General features: G+C 28.7%; 1 protein-coding gene across 1 annotated transcript in view; it reads right to left on the minus strand.

Annotated features, from left to right (window-relative positions):
- The window catches only part of LOC105111674 (RING-H2 finger protein ATL57), a 17,642-nt gene extending 11,379 nt beyond the window's left edge, over positions 1–6,263 (minus strand). Inside the window, exon 1 of the mRNA XM_011007108.1 lies at positions 6,251–6,263. The gene's annotated coding sequence lies outside the window, so the exon portion shown is untranslated. The remainder of the gene's footprint in view (positions 1–6,250) is intronic.
- Positions 6,264–18,716: the final 12,453 nt, after the last annotated feature.

Consider the following 18,716-nt stretch of genomic DNA (forward strand, 5'->3'; position numbering starts at 1 on the left):
TCTCATCAACTTCTTTATTATTATTATTATTATTATTATTATTATTATTACTATTACTATCACTACCATTATTATTATTATTATTGTTGTTGTTGTTGTTGTTGTTGTTGTTACTATTATTATTGTTGCTATTGTATTATTGTTATCTATAATTTATACAATTAACCTCTTTGTGGTTCGACCCTAGTCTTGTCGGGTTATTTATTATTTTGATACTTTTGTACTTGAGAGAAGACATCAATCTTTTGGTCGTGTCATTATAGAAAGGCCCATAAAGAAGAAGAAGTTAACGATGGTGGTGGTACTTGTCACTATTACTAGTAAGCAGATTGGGTTGGTGGAGGAGGTTAGGCCGCTTTTGGTCACAATGATACTGAAATGGAAGTGAATGAAAATACGACAGAGAGAGAGAAAAAAGAGAGAGAATTGTTGGTTAAGGAATGAAAAACTAGGGGAGGTTGATTTTTGGCCAACTTTGGACTCGAATCTCTCCTCCCTAGAGCCATGAAATGTACCCCTATTTATAGGGGTTGGAAGAGAGATATTTTTTCTTTAATGGTGCCAAATCTTGGCTCTTAATTCAATATGGAAGGATTTCAACCGTTGGTTTAAAGTGGTTATCACAGACTTTCAGATTTGTTGTAAGAAATGCTTGGTCGAGTTAGTTACTTTAGGGTGGTGTCACAGCTGTTATGGCATCCATCGGCTAGAACAAACAACACTAGGGTATAGTTAGAAGTCAGGCCATCGTTTACGTGCAAGTTTTGTCAAATTTGATTGAGAGACAAAGAATTAAGTTTCTTGGGAAGGTGACCACTCGAGCAACTTTTCAAGTGAAAACCTGAAGAAGAAGATGAATAGCTAACCCAAAATTGTGCTGTTTTTGTGAAGTTCATTTTAATCTTTTGATTTATGATTTCTCTTAATTACATCATTTATGATTTATGATTGGCCTTAAACTTTCAATTTGTTTAATTTTGCCCTTGAAGAATTTTAATTTTAGTCCTAAATTTCAACGTCGTTTTCATTTTGGTTTTTAGTCTTGGATTTATGTAATTTGACCCTCAATTGACCATTAAACTTTTATTTTTCTTCAATTTCACCCGTGATTTCAACCAATTGGGTCCCTAGAGTTCAATTTAACCCTTAATTAACCCCAAATTTTTTATTTTCTTGCAATTGTATCCTTGATTTCAATCAATTGACTTAGTAAAAATTAAATTTAGTCTCCTAAAATTTCAACCTTTTTAATTAAGTCCAGATTGGGTTCCCAAACTTATTGTATCACCAATTAAGGCCATAATACAATTAATTTAACCAATTTGAAGTATAATTAAGTCCTTGCACTAATTTAATCCTTTAATTGGATTCAAATTAATTCTCAAACATAATTAAACTTTAATGTGACCCATGATTAAGTAAAATTGGCCTATTAAAATCTAATTATATTATCAAGCTTGTTTCTTTACCTTGAATTTGCATTGTTTCTCTAATTTTGGGTAAAATATGGTGCAATTAGGCTTCTGATTCCATCCAAAATTTTAGATTAATTTTTTCTACATGTGAAATTCCCCCAACATGCGTTTGCCAAAATATCAGTCTTTATTTATTTTTATTTTGGAAAGAAAGAAGATGAATTTAGAGAATAACCTAAAAGTAAGTTATGACATTGTTGATCAAATTATTTTTTTTCATAAAAAATATTCAAGTGTTAATGTATTTTTTAGCAAAAAACAATTTAAATTATATGATGATTGACTTGATGTGAGCTAGTCGACTCAACAAGTCCAAAAACAATCCAAACGACCAACAAAAATATAGTTTAATTAAAAAAATCAAGACATTTGTCAAATCACTAACCTAGTATTGAGACTTTGACAATCCTATAAAAAACAAATAAATTTTTTTTATTGAATTTAATTTTCAATTAACCTAATATTAAGGATGAAGTTGAAAATAAAATTCAATTAAGAAAGTGAGTCAAGAGTTAACTTGTCAAACCTAAATAATGAGATTAAAAAAACTCTATAAAAATCAAATCAAAATAAATTATGAAGATGAATTCTCAATCATTCCAATAATAAAATTAAAAAAAGATTAATTAAAAAGGACACAAGAAACCACCCGAGTCATGAGACCGAAATAACCTTATAGAATACAAATTAAAACAAATTAAAAAGCTTGATTATTGATTAACCCAATATTGAAGGATAAAATTGAAATACATCAACTAAAAAAAGAATAAAAACTCCCAAGTTAACCAGCCTAACCTGCAACTCAAGTCATAAAATAGTGATAATCTTATAAAAAAAAATAAAAAAGTTATGAAACTCAATTCCTAATCAACCCAATGCCAAATGATTTAAATGAAAAACTAAAAAAAATAAAAAAATAATAAAAAATGATTCAAATCAATCTAAGTTAAATTGTCAAACTTGGATCAGGAATCAAGATAGCTCTGTAAAAAGAAAATAAAAAAATTATGAAAATTATTCCTAATAAGTTATGTTAAATGATGAAATTGAAAAGAAAATCACATAAAAAAATAACAAAAAAAATAACTCGAGTTAATCTAGGTTAAACTGTCAAACCCGAATTAAGAAACCATGATAACTCCATAAAAAAAAAAAAGTTTATTTTCCAATCAATCCAATATTTAATGATAAAATTAAAAAAATATAAATTATAAAAAAATATATAAAAAAACTTGATTTAACCTAACTAACCCACAAAACTAGTTATATGAGTTATGAAACTATAATAGCCCTATAAAAAATAAATGGAAAACAAATTATAAAATGTAATATTCAATAAATCTAATGTTAAAAAATAAATTGTTTTTAAAAAAGCTTTAAAAAATCTAAAAAATATTAAGGATCTAAGTAAAAAAAAACCTTGACATTTTTAATGTATATTAATATTATTTTCTATTAATTAGATATTGACGTTCTAGTTAAATTGATATGCTTGAATATCACATAAATTTATTATTTTATTTCTAACTGAGTGCATGTCCTTTTTTTTTTTATTTGAATGTCTACATATGCAAATGTTGAGTTATGGCTTTGTTTATTTATATATATCGTGCTGTGTGGTTCACCTAATTGTGATATTGAAAACTATAATTTATAGCTTTTTTTTTTTTGTTTTTTGCAACCCAAAACTGCAAAAGCCACCGCACAATGCCAAATGCACACCGAAGCTCCGTTCTCTTGGCTGGCCTGACCTTCGATCTTCATCAGGAAAATACATAACGTCCATGCTGCAGTTTTTAGTTCTCCCTGTCTTCCTTTTTGCTGTTTCGTTTGCACTTATCCGGGAAAAAAATAAGAGCATTGCTGAACAAAACAAATTAACACGCAATTCTGTTCTGAAAGAAAATGAAGATCGTACTGTACTACGAGAGTAACTAATTAAAGAGAGAAAAAATTACTGTTTTAATGACAAGATGATCATTAATTAAACAGTGACTGATATTTTATTTATATCACATCATGGGCGATTCATTCTTATCTCTATGAGATCCCATGTATTATGTATATAATTAGGTATTTTTGGCTAGATACGCGGTACTTATAATTCATTCATGAAAAAAATTGAAAAATCTGACAACATAATATATACACATATATGAGGAGATTTAAGACAGTACAGAATTAAAAACTTAATTAATTAGTAACTTCTACATCTTCTTTTCATGGGACGAGATTGATTGACACGACTAGGTATCTCAAAGCTTGATCGAAAAAACGATTCTACCTCATCTTTGTTCGTAGTTTCGAAAAACTCTGGAATTTTTCTCTTATACGCAAAAACTTGCACCTTCTTTCTTGGTGTTGGTGGGCAACTTTGAATGGTTGGTATCTTGTGGTCACTAGAGATTGGTGTTCTGCACTCTTCTTGATCATCAACGGCCTGGTCAATAGATGGTGGTGTTGGCGGGCAGCTTTGAATGGTTGGTATCTTGCGGTCACTAGAGGCTGGCACTGTTCTGCACTCTTCTTGATCATCAACAGCCTGAATCCCTAGCTCTCCCCCTTCTTGTTCATGACCTTGTGGTGCAGATTGTAGAAGCTTTGGTAGATCTCTCTGGTTTATGTGATCTTTTGACATGGAAGTGGATATGTATCGAAACTTGCAACGAAAGAAGTTTGGAGAGAGAGTCTTCACAAGTCTTTTGACAATTTGGATTGTTGTAGGGATATTTCCTTCTTATCTTTTGAAAATTAATTATATATTACATGTTTTGCACCCCCTTCTTTTGTATTTACTCGTTGTTTCTTACACTCTCTTTCGTGGCTTTTTTACTGGCCATCGATCTTTACCTGGCTTGGAAAAGCACAAGAATTAATGATGGTTCCATTACCCTAACTAACAATCAAGGTTCCATTTGTTTGTCCGAAACGGTTTCTTTTTTAAATGAATCTCATAAAAAACGTATTCAAGGAAAATAGATTATTTCCCAACACTTGATTACAAAAAATGAGCAGGAAGATAATTTTTTATGATATTCAATATACAATGAAAAATTAATAACTAAAATACTCTTTAAAAAAAATTACAAGAGAATTATTTGATTTAGTATGATATAACAAGTTGAATTTCATAACATATTTTCTATCAATTTTATATAAATTAAAACATTTTAAATATAAATTATATACATTAATTTATATATTATATATAGATATATCTTAATATATAATTTTCTTAAATATTATACATGGATACAATGTTGATGAAATATTTCATTAGCTTTTAAGCTAAACTCTTTTGGTATTTAGCATTGCCGATAGAAACATATCGTTGAACAATATCTTGTTAGGATTTTTATTTTCTTCAGCAATATTAAATACTAACAAATATTCTCATTAAAAAATAAAATTTTATCATCCATTTTCCATCAAAAACTCCATCAATAATGAAATCACTCATAAAAGTGTTAAAAAATAAAATTTTACCATCCATTTTCCATCAATAATGAAATCACTCATAAAAGTTTTCATTACCAATTCCTTCGATGTTTTTAATTTTCTTTATACTCTTGTTCATTATTACAATCCTCAAGCTTAAAATTCTCATGTAAACACACAACAACAATAATAATAACAACAATTATTATAATAAATCAATAAATCATAGCCACAATTCGCAATAAACCACAACTATAATAAACCACAACAAAAACACATATTGAGAACAAAATGTACTTATATAAATCTCACATTACATTTAAATAGCTCACAACAATAAAATAAGCAATATTCCATACACAATCAATTTTTAAAAAAATATATAACATATTAAAATTCCTAAGATCTTAAAGTAGAAAGTCTAGGGAGGGAAGGAAAAGCTCCTGGAGGGAGAGAAAAAGGTAAACTTATACATGCACTTATTTGAACCCAATATATCCTAGTTTTTTATTCGAGTTCTACTCTCATTTCTACCCTTATTTCTTCTATGAGATTTTTTATCATTCATGCTATAATATTTTGCATCTCAACAAGCAATTGTTTCTAAATCATATTTTGAATAAGTTCATCAAAGTTTTGTAATGCATTGCTTGGGCTAAAATATAGTGTGTCTACAATTGAAATAGTTTGGCATACCCTCATTTCTCAAGCCAATGCCTTCATTTCTCAAGCTGATGCCATAGACATATCATAAACCTTATTCCTATCAGGTTTATACATTTTAGCAACCTCTAACCCTAGTTAAGGGTCATGAGGATGATAGGTTGAAGTGTCTTCGCTAGATTTCATAGTCATGTTAGCATTATATATCTCCTCTAAAACAAAACAAAAGGAAGTCAAATTGCTTAATTCAATTACATTTCATATTATTCATGTAAATAAATATTATTAAAGCAATGATACCTAATAAAAGACTTACAACAAACACTTTCGTTATTGTATCGATAAAGTTTTTCTTTATTTTCCGTATCCCTTTTTTTTTATATGAGTTTCTTCATATAACTCTATTGGAATTCACGTCCAAGTTGTTTTCCATGTAATTAAATAGTTTGTTAAAAGTCTTATAAATTAACACTTGATTAAAACTTAAAGAAAAATAATAAAATACATAACAACGAGCTCTTACCAGGTGTTTGGTATGGTTGACTAACATATGCTCTTCTTCGATGTGTTTGTTGATCAAACCATAAATTTCTTCATTTTTGTTTTGTGTACTAGATTAGAAGTGCTTTCTAAAACTATTTGATTCCATAATTGTTGAAACGATACCTAATTACTCTATGTGACACGTCTTAGTTTATATTTTTTCCACTTCTCAATATCATTAGAGCTAACTTTTCTAATTGATTATTTATGGGAATTGTACAATAGATCATGCAACCTGTTAGTGAAATTTGTTAAGCAAAAAGAAGGGAAGAAAATAAAAGAATATAATTTCACAATAACATAATATTAGTTTATTTAAACTTACCTAGTTGTGATTTTCACAGACTCCATGACGAGCGCCTCATTACTCTCGCACCATTAATTTTTTTTTTCTTAATTGATTTCATACATTAGTTAATTTTTAAATTTGAAAAACTAGTAACTCAAAGTAGATATTATTTAGTTATCCAACCTTAAAATTATCTCACCGAGAATCTACCATATTCATCCATTTAGGATGTGTATGAAGCTGACTACATTGAAAAAAAAAAAATTTCGAACGATGTTTTCATCATAGATGTTATTGAACAGATAACTTCAATATTGGTAAACTTGAGAATTAATTATTCAAAGTTATCTTCATTTAATATAAAACTTAAAATAACCTAATACAAATAAATAATATCATGAGAAAAAAATATTAATTACATGGAGAGCTCCATTTTATTCAGATATAATTTTACCTAAAATGGGCTCTATAGAAAAGGAATATCTGCTTTGATATCTTTATTAGTCTAGCCTTGGTCACTAACTTCTGCATTAGGTGTCTCTTCATTATTATCGTCTAGATTAATGACATAATTATTGACACTATTACTAGATAAAGAGTAGTACTTTTATTGATTTGGACATGTTTTTTTAGAAAATTGAAAAAAAAAACAATGTGAATGCCGATGAAAAATATTCCATCACTGATTATCAATAAAAATCATGACATAAATTTTTGTTCATATTTTTTTTATGAAAATAGCAATGGAATGAAAAAATAAAAAAATAAAAATTTTTCATTGGTAATTTTGTCATCATTTCTGACATGTCAAGTTATTAATGAAATTTGTATCCGTAATATTAAAAGGAGCTAAAACCAGACACTCACTTTCCTTTCTCTATTTCATCTTTTATTCAACTAGAATCATAACAACTACTCTCTCTCATCTCATCAATTTTGACAACCCCTCACAAATTTGATTACCTAACCCGTTGATGTCAACCGACCTCTATCTAATAGCATCAGCTTTCCTGCGATTACCTAACCCGTTGATGTCAACCAACCTCTATCTAATAGCATCAGCTTTCCTGCCTTGGTTCTATTTCTTATCAAGCTTCGCTCCACTAAGAAAACCCTCTAATTTTTTATTGTAACTCATTAATGCTTTAAGTTCATTTATTAAGATTTGTTTGTAGCATTTATAGTTTGCTTGTATATTTAAGTATTAAACTTGTTTTATAATAATAACTTTGATGTATTAATGTATAATTTGTAAGGTTTGTTTGAGATTTGGGAAAATAGATTTAATTTGTCACTTAATTAAATTAAGTGTGATTTTGTAACTTAAGTGCATCAGAATTGAAGAAATGATGAGTAATTTAATAGGTATCAATTTTTTTTTTCAAATTTATGATTAAGTTAGAAATTTAGGGATATTTGATTTTTGATAGAATTGATAATAATTAGGGTATTATTTATTGATAATAATTAGGGTATTATTCATTGATAATAATATGATATAATTATTAAATTGAGCTACCCTTTGACATTGGTATATGTGAATGCGTTTGATTTGGACTAAATATTATTTGCTTAAGCAAGTTTTAAGTTTTGGAATTTGGAAGATAAGTGTAAATTTGTGTATTTTATAAGGATAAAGGAGTCAAATGAGCTTGTACCGAGTTGTTCAATGCACTTACAGGGAAGTATAATATGCAATGTGATTTGATCAATAAGGCTAAGATGTGAGAATTCAAGGACCATTTAAGTATGTTATTTGCATCAATTTTTGTTCAATAATGTTAAACTTTTCTTAATTTGCCTATTATAATTACTTTCTTCTATGTTTTTTTTGGAAGTTTATTGATTTTTATAGTGGCTTATTAGCTATTGGTTATAGATTTACGAGTGGATGATATTTTAACTGTTTAAAGAAGTGTTCGCTTAAAGATGTTGAAGAATTTGGTTGTTTCTTGACTATAAGACATCCTTTCTTGACAATACATGCCACTTGGATTAAGGAGATGAAAATTCAGGTCATGCAATAAATTTCCATCTTGATTTTTTTCAGGGGGGGTTGAATCAATCAATGATATTCTTAGAAATTATATATATGGCTGCACTAATTTGATAATTGTGTTTGTATGGTTAAAACTCAATCTTGACATAACTTTCCTGCTTGGTTGTCGAGAAATTAAAGAAGAAAAAGAAAAAAATAATTTAATTTTGCTTTTAACTATTATGCTATGATCTTTGAGATAGTTTGTTGGATGAGCTTATTACTCCACAATCTCAATATTCTTGCAATTTATTATTTTCTGTACATTCATATGGCAACGAATATCATAAATATCCTCATGTTTTATTTTCCTAATTTACTTAAGATAACAATAAATGTCTTTATGCTCTTCTGGAATGTGCATATATCATCTTCTATTTTTCCTTTTTTGCATGTCTCTCTATATTTCTCTTATACCGTATATAAGTTGAAGAAATAAAGTTTAATTATGAGTAACTATGATATAAGTTGATATAATTTATTTGGTTATGAGAAGTGATGGAGAAGAGGAAATTGAATTTAAATGCAGAATTTAAAAAAAAAATTAATAAAAACACCAATAGAAATGTTGATGGATCGTTTTAAAAAAAAATAAAAATAAAAACACCAATAGAAATGTTGATGGAATAGAATAACTTAATAATAAAGTTTTTAACGATGGTATTTTATTATCTATTTTATTAATTTTAAGAAACAAAAACACTGATGAGATCTTCATTATATATTAACAGAATATTTATATTTTTTTAATTTTCTAGTAGATTATACATGATAGCTAAAAGAAAACAATAAACTTATTCCACATGAAATAGATAAGGCAATAAAACCCTATTGTAATTTGCAACAAATCCTAAACATGCTCTCTTCTAATTTTAAAAATCATACCTACCAAATTCAAAACCAAATAATTATATAAAAAGGGACAAGATTAATCTAGTAACAAGTAGTAAGTCAAACTTACATTAAAACCAAAACTTGCTTTCACATCAAAACATCATGTAATAAGTAGTAAGAAAAGAAGAGAGATTTGCAATTTTGAATCAATTAATCAAGCTAGAAAGAAATGTAGAAGATTCAAACAAGAGAAGCAAAACTAAAGACAAGTGAATTAACAACAACAAGGCATTAAGCAATATTAAATGGATTGTTAAAATAAAAGAAGACCAATATTTAGAAGTTAAAGAAGGAACATGCAAAACTTGAGCCTTAATTGGTAATTGAACTTTCAAGTTTAATGTGCAAAACTGAACAAGCCCTTTTAAGGTAGACAACATCGTATCATACCACCATGACTATTTATTAAATTAAAAAAAAAAAAAGAACCAGCAAGCTAGAGAGAAAGACTTTTTATAAAATATATTATTCTAAAGTTAAGAAAAATTAAAAAAAGAAAGAAGCTTTCCAATAAACAAACTTAACACTAAAATTGAGGAATATTGAGGGAGGTGAACAATATTTATACATGTGACATTATCAAATATAATTTAGGCTATATTATTTCCTCATATCAATGAATGGCTGTGAAGTAGTGCTAGTTTGATATTGATGTCACCATATTCATCTCATACTTATGTTTCAACATCATGTACGTGAATATATATAATTGCGAGCGGTTTCCTTATAGTTCACGGAATTGAAGAGAGTGGCAGAGAACAATGATTTCTTGTTTTCCACTGAAAAAAAAATGAAAGAAAGAAAGAAAGGGTAGAATATATATATACATACACACACACACAAAGCTATAAATGGTTAACCAAGCTCCTTGAAGGAATCCCATGAAACACAGTGTCTCCTACTCCTCTCTCTCTTCACCTGTCATGTCAGTTCCTCTCTCTATTTATTTGTCTGCATGTAAACTATAAGCATAGGATACCCTTTTGGACGTCTTTGACACTCGAAGGAGACGTAGAATTCCTGGCACCGATCCATACCCTTTTCCCCATTTATGCAGCACATATATACTGGTTGAAATTCATTAGAGTACGGGTATGTATTTATGTTATTTGGAATTGCAACATTTATTACATTTACTGAAGAACAGATTAAACAGGGAAAAGAACTATAGGAATAGTGGATGCCCATATAGCTTAACTGGCAGTAAAATATTCCATCTTTTCTAGGAAATTTTGTGTTCTAGCCTCTTCTTTGTCACGATAATAAAAAAACTATATATAGGACTATGATACTGATTTATGCCATGAAATTTCTTGAAGCAGACGAAAGGTGTACTATGGTACCAGTTTGGAGTGCACCAAAAACGAAAGGGCAAGAGGCAGAGGGCTTCAGCGGTTTCCTCCTCTGTTCATTTCTTAGATCAAGAGTTTCCAAAAATGCACGTATGGCTATGTTACAACTATATATCCAATATGTTGCCTCGAGAATTCAACATCAGTTTTTTAAAATAAAATAAAAATACTAATTAAAAAAATAATTTTGCGTTGAAAAGGATAATGATAGCTGTGGTGGTGATTTGGAGGGAGGAAAAAGTGGTTGGAGCATAGTGTTAATATTGATAATAGTATAACAATAATAATAATATTTTCTTGAAAAACATTAATTATGATGATAGATGTTGTAACATTAAGAAAAGAAATTGCATCATCATCATTGACAGCAAAAACGATGGCAATGGTCGAGGAGAAGGTGCGAGTGGAAGTTGAATTATCGGTTTAATTAATGATTTAAATAATATAAATAAAAATATAATAATAAAAAATAAAAAAATCTGACTCGAAACCATTTATAGTATAAAATAATTAATAAATCCTAATTAAATCAGATTAATGTGTAAACTACATGATAATGAGTGTAAAATTGAGATAATCTCAAAGAAAAAAATTAAAAATTCACTCATAATAAATTAAATAAAAATATAATAATTTTATGTAGAATAAAATAAAATAAAATAAAAATTGAATCTCAATATCTAGCAAATAGAATGTTGTAAGATGAAAGAAAAAATTATAATTGAAAAAGATTGAAAAAACTTGATCCAAACCCGACCAGGTCAATATAAAATTTTTGAACCAGTCGCGATACTAGGATAACGTCGTTTGTAAGCAAACTGAATAAAATCATGAAACTTAATTATCAAATAATTTAATATTGAAGGATAAAAATAAAAATAAAAATAAATTAAAAAACATTGAAAAAAATATGAATCAACCCAATTTAACTTATATTTAATATTAAAAGATGAAATAAAAAAAATCAATCTAAAAAAATCTAAATATAAAAAAATTAAAATTAAAAAAAAGACTAAATTTAATTAAGAAAAACTTAAGAATTATGATACTGTATGAACAAAAATTTAAAATTATTTAAATAAAATAAATAATAATTAAAAAAATAATATACTAATATAAAAAATAATTGTAAAGTTGACTTGAATTTAATTTGAATTTTTTGACGTGGTTTTCAAGGATATGAGAGAATAAAAAAAAAAAAAAAAAAAAAAGGAAATGACGGCTGACAACAAAGCTGAGACAGTGAAGTTACACGCATCGCTTGGTGAGGTAGGATCGTCACCTTAGAAGCCATCAGTTGGCCAGACAAAGTCACAACACCCGCCACCATAATTTTTCTTGAGCTCCCATGTGCCTCATAATTAATTATTTAAATAATATTATATATCTAGTAAAAGATGCACTTGACTTTCATCTGTGATCCAAAAACGAAAATGAAAAATACATAAATGTCCTTGCATGCTAGTTTATTTATTTTTGGCTTCTATCATTTCAATAATTTACTTTAGAAGCAAACATGAAAGGATAAAAATAACCCCAAGTAAAAGATATATAACATTTTGCTTTAAAGATTAATTAAAAATTTTTATTGTGCAAATAATAATAAAGCTAATCAATTAACCCTGTATAAATTATTAATGATAATTATATTACGATGAAAAAACCACTTTATTCTTAGTAACAAGTACAAAGTTTTTTATGGTTAACAATAATATCGTACTAATAAGTAGTGATTTGTTTCTCCAAACACAATAAAACCTTTTTCTTTTTTAATAGTTTTTATAATATATTTTTATTAAAACAAATATCATTACCATTCTTTTTTTCTGATTGTTATATTCTACGTAGGAAAATATTATGTTTAATTTTCATTATCAGTCTCACACTTAATTTCATTCCAATTTTTTTTCAACCAAACACTTACAAAGTGGGAACCAAACTTTTATTTGAATTTTCATCATTTTCTTGAAATTTGAGGAGATTGAATGAAATAAAATGAATGGTTAAAGGACCTACATGCAACAAGGAATTGTAATGACCCACTGTCTAAAAAGAATACTCCTTGTTACACACGCATTCATTAATTAGTTTTTTTTTTTTTTAAATAAAATCTTATTCAATCTTTCCATAATACTTAGATGTGGGGTATGAAACATTATATTTTTCCTCTCTTTAGAACTGGCTCTTATGAGTGCACGGCATGGCTCCGAGATCTTGTACGAGCGTACCGCTTTGTATATTTAGATAGTGAGTGGCTACTGTCATGAGATATTAAAAATAAAAATAATAAAAATAAAAATATATTTGATTAAAAAAATAATATATATATATATATAATATATTTAAGATAATTTTAGAGTGAATTTATTTACTATCAAAATAAGATGTACAAACAAGACTTGTCTGCAAAGATAATATTTATTTTTTTCTAAAATATTCTTGTAAAAAACTCTCATAAAGATAATATTTTTTTTAAAAAAAAATATTCTTGTAAAAAACTCTCAATTCCAAAATTATCTAATTAAGGTGCCACATGTGCATGTGTGGTATTCGGCATCGAGATTAAGGAGCTGACACCTAATTGTTTGGTTCATGGTTATTGGAAGATCCAAGTAGACTGGTCTTATTTGAAATTACAAGGTAAAGAACTAATTGTAGTTAGGAAATAATGAGCCTCCTTAGCATATTTCACTCAAGATAAGTTGAATTATATGGGTTAGATATAGTTTAAAGGTGTTGATGGATTCCTAATCAATGGAACATTTATGAATCAAAATGAAGATTTATGCTCATGAATAAATTTGGCATTTTAAATTTATTATGCGCTTATATGCTCAGGTAAATTCTTATATGAAGAATCAATATAAGTGCTTTGCCATGGTTCACCTATGCTGGAAGGTGAAAATGTTTTCACACATCATATATTCTGCTGAAAAATACTTTCAATTAAAATTGATGAATTCCAAAATAATTTTAAAAATTTTCTAGTAAATTCTTGATACTTAAATACTAGTTTACTTGTAGATCCAATATTTATATCAAAATATCGACTATTAATTTTCAAGAATTAAAATTTTTAGGGTTATTGAAATATTAGCCAAATCCTTAACTTGATAAATTTAATTACCCTAAAATTGTTGGGCAAGTCTATATTTAGCACCAAGCATATCTTAGCTATTTCAACTAGGTCATAGACGTTAAATCCCTCAACAACCTTTAATCTTTTCTTCTAGATAATTCTTTTTTGTTCAGGACAATTAGACATATATAAATTAGCAAGTCATTGGAATGCTCACTGTTTCTTGAGGTCCGATAGTAGAATTTTCCCTCGAGTTTTGTGAATCAAAGATAATCAGAGCTATTAGTTGTAATAACATGGTTGGCTACTAACTAGATGTTCTTTCCCCAGGCTATGCTCGTAGGAGTTGCTCAAGTAAGTTAGTCATCTAAGTCATCATTCTTAATATATTCCAATGTTTTTTGGTGGTAGGCTTCAAGGTAAACTCTTTTTTTGTTCTTCATCCTTTTACAAGGCCTAGTGTTGTAGACTCTAACAAGAGGACTTATATTTCAAATGTCTGTTATGCACATTCCATAATTCATAAACATGTAGATGTATGATTACTCATAATGATGTATATTGGATATAGATTAACTATATCCTAGGTTGATACATAACCATCATTTTTGTATAAACAAGTAGAGTTCTAGTCCTTTTATAATTGTAAAGACAGTTTAATCTAAGTCAATGCTTAATAAAAATACACTCATTACAAAGAGATATTATTTAAAAGGTTAGGTCTAAACCCTTTTTCATTAATATTTGATGAAAACTTTTATATTTGAAAGCTAATTTACTCACCATCATCATTTACAGGGAGAAAAAAAATCTTTTGTTTTCTATATCCCTATAAAAAGCATCAGTTTCAATCATGCTTTGTTAATATCAATGGATATCTCTTACAACCTGCCAGGAATTGTGGTTGATTCTTCTGGTATAGATATAACCTTGGTCAATCTGTTCATCCCTATTTTTCATCTTCTTTAAGAGCAGCATGGTGTTCATATTCAATTGATTGTTATTGGTGTCAATCATCTAGTTGTAGCATTTGAGTAATTCGTTCTTTTCTTTCAAATGTTTTGTCTTGGCCTTTTCTTTGTCGAGCTTCTTTTTTAGCATGTTGATCTTATTTCTTTTATTATCCAAATCAATTTTGAAGACTTTAACGACTTTTCCTTTGGCTTTTGCTTCATTAAGCTCACTTTCCGACATCATATTCTTGTTATATAGCCTTTCATACTACTCAATCTGACTTTCTAACTTAGTTTAAGTCCTTAGAGACATATCAAACCTTTCTTGGCAATAGTTGAAATTGGTCTTCAAAGTCTTTAGCTCAATACTAGTTTGTATCCAATGTGTTCCTAATTCTCTTCACTCTTTTACAGGTTGGTTTCTAGTCACCTTTTTTTTTTAGTTTCTTCTCTAAAGACATGATTTTCTTATCATTTTCCTTCAGTTGTTGCTCTACAAACTTTCTTAATTTCTCTTCAATGAGGAGTTGCTCATCGAGGGATATCCTAAGAACTTTATTAATGCCCACCTCTTCCCTATTGCTAATCCTCTATCTTTAGTTGGTTCAATAGCTTGCAAAGTTTTGGATTCAAATACAAGAATCATAGAGGTGGTAACTGATGTTATATTTCTTCACTTTGGATACTTTTCACTAGCAATTAGATCTTTCAAATCATCTGATTCCAGGATCTTTCAATTAGAGTGAATTTATATATTTTTAAAATAGGATGTACAATAAGACTTGTCTTCAGAGATAATATTTATTTTTTAAAAATATTCTTGTAAAAAACTTTCAATCCCAAAATTACCTAACTAAGGTGCTATACGTGCGTGTGTGGTGTTCAGTGTCGAGATCAAGAAGCTGTCACCTAGTTGTTTGGTTCATGGTTATTAAAAGACTCGGGTGGACTAGTCTTATATGAAATTCCAAGAAAAAGAACTAATTGTAGTTAGAAAAGATATGAGCCTCCTTAGCATATTTCACTCAAGATAAGCTGAATTATATGGTTTAGATATTGTTTGAAGGTGTTGATGGATTCCTAATCAATGGTCCATTTATGAATCAAAACGAAGATTTATGCTCATGAACAAATCTGGCATTTCAAATTTATTATGGGCTTGCATGCTCAAGTAAATTTTTATATGAAGAATCAATATAGGTGCTCTGCCATGATTCACCTATCCTGAAAGGTGAAAATGTTTTCACACCTCATATATTCTAGTGAAACATACTTTCAATTAAAATTGATGAATTCCAAAATAATTTTAAAAATTTTCTAATAAATTCTTAATACTTAAATACTAGCTTACTTATAGATCCAATATTTATATCAAAATATCGACTATTAATTTTCAAAAATTAAAATTTTTAGGGTTATTGAAATATTAACCAAATCCTTAACTTGGTAAATTTCAACACCCTAAAATTTTTGGGCGGCACCAAGCATATCTCAACTATTTCAACTAGATCATAGACATCAAATCCCTCAACAACCCTTAATCTTTTTTTCTAGGCAACTCATTTATCTTGTTTAGGATAATTAGACATATATAAATGAGCAAGTCATTGGAATGCTCATTGTTTCTTGAGGTCCGATAGTAGAATTTTCCCTCGAGTTTTGTGAACTATGGATAATCAAAGCTATTAGCAGCAGTAACATGGTTGGCCACTAACTAGATGTTCTTTCCCCAGGTTATGCTTGTAGGAGTTGCTCAAGTAAACTAGCCATCTAAGTCATATTATTCTTAATATCTTCCAATGTTTTTTTATAGTAGGATTCAAAGTAAGCCCTTTTTTTGTTCTCCATCGTTTTATAAAGCCTAGTGTTGTAAACTCTGACAAAAGGACTTATATTTCGAATGCCTGTTATGCATATTCCATAATTCATAAACATATAGATGTATGATTACTCATAATGATATATATTGGATATAGATTAACTATATCCTAAGTTGATACATGACCATCATTCATATGGATCACTGAACTTGGTTCACTAAAGAAAGAATCTGCTTTCTCTAGGAAAGGAAGTTTCCATGCCATTCGTCTAGCTCCCCCCGGATTCGGAGCATCAAAGCAAAGAGTCGATTCTCTAAGAAAAATAGCTTATCCCCTTTATCCTTACCTGAATGGAAAACCAAGGCTGAATTTCATGCTTTCAAGCACAGTTTAATAATAATGGGGATGAGTGCTATCTTAATAGTTTATTTTATAAAGGTTGCTTCTAAGAGAAAGAGATAAAGCTAGTCTTTTTATATAGTGTGTGAAATTGAAAGCAAAGCGCCTATTTTCTAGTTCCAATCAATATCAATCGGCCGTTCACGTCAGGGTCCGAAGGAGGCACAAGGTCACAGGTAGAGTTCTAGTCCTTTCATAATTGTAAAGACAGTTTAATCTAAGTCAATACTTAATAAAAATACACTCATTACAAAGAGATATTGTTTAAAAGGTTAGGTCTAAGCCCTTTTCATTAATACTTGATGAAAACTTTTATATTTGAAAGTTAGTTTACTCATCATTATCATTTACAAGGAGAAAAACAAAGCCTTTGTTTTCTATATCCCTATAAAAAACATCAGTTTCAATCATGCTTTGTTAATATCAATGGATATCTCTTACAACCTGCCAGGAATTGTGGTTGATTCTTCTGGTATAGATATAACCTTGGTCAATCTGTTCATCCCTATTTTTCATCTTCTTTAAGAGCAGCATGGTGTTCATATTCAATTGATTGTTATTGGTGTCAATCATCTAGTTGTAGCATTTGAGTAATTCGTTCTTTTCTTTCAAATGTTTTGCCTTGGCCTTTTCTTTGTCAAGCTTTTTTTTTAGCATGTTGATCTTATTTCTTTTATTATCCAAATCAATTTTGAAGACTTTAACGACTTTTCCTTTGGCTTTTGCTTCATTAAGCTCACTTTCCGACATCATATTCTTGTTATATAGCCTTTCATACTACTCAATCTGACTTTCTAACTTAGTTTAAGTCCTTAGAGACATATCAAACCTTTCTTGGCAATAGTTGAAATTGGTCTTCAAAGTCTTTAGCTCAATATTAGTTTGTATCCGATGTGTTCCTGATTCTCTTCACTATTTTACAGGTTGGTTTCTAGTCATTTTTTTTTTATTTTCTTCTCTAAATACATGATTTTCTTGTTCTTTTCCTCCGGTTGTTGCTCTACAAACTTTCTTAATTTCCCTTTAATGAAGAGTTGCTCGTCGAGGGATATCCTAAGGACTTTATTAATGCCCACCTCTTCCCTATTACTAATCCTCTATCTTTAGTTGGTTCAATAGCTTGCAAAGTTTTGGATTCAAATACAAGAATCATAGAGGTGGTAACTAATGTTAGATTTCTTCATTTTGGAAACTTTTCACTAGCAACTAGATCTTTCAAATCATCTAATTCTTTCTTGACCAATACCAAAAGCTTTTAGTCTTGATGTTCTCCATGACTTCCAAAGTAGAATGGTCCTTGAATATCCTAGAGAATTAGGATAACCTCGGTCATCCTTAGCACATGTTATACACCCACATGTTTCTTTACAACTAAAGACTTCAATTCCCTACAAAATAAAGAATATTACAAAATAACATACAAGTAGGTATGAGAACACTCTTACTCCAACTCTCTGAATGAGCACTCCCTCTATGAAAAACACTCATTATCAAGTATTAGCCACAACTAACACCATTGATCTCCCTCTAAGTCTTTCTTGCATGCTCCTCATCTAAAATGACCTAGATATAAAATAAGACCAGAAACTGAACTAGATTTTAGGAATGAACATTGCCTCCATATAGAAAATTCTTTATTTTATCATAGCGTGCAACAAATTTATCTTTCCAAATATTATGTGTTCCCCTGATGATTAGTACTTAAAAGTACATTTTTATCATGGTTTTATATCATCATTTTGCACTTGAAGTATCAATAACTCCTTAACTAAA

The sequence above is a fragment of the Populus euphratica genome, unplaced genomic scaffold, assembly GCF_000495115.2.
Source record: "Populus euphratica unplaced genomic scaffold, PopEup_1.0 scaffold305.1, whole genome shotgun sequence".
Lineage (NCBI taxonomy): Eukaryota > Viridiplantae > Streptophyta > Magnoliopsida > Malpighiales > Salicaceae > Populus > Populus euphratica.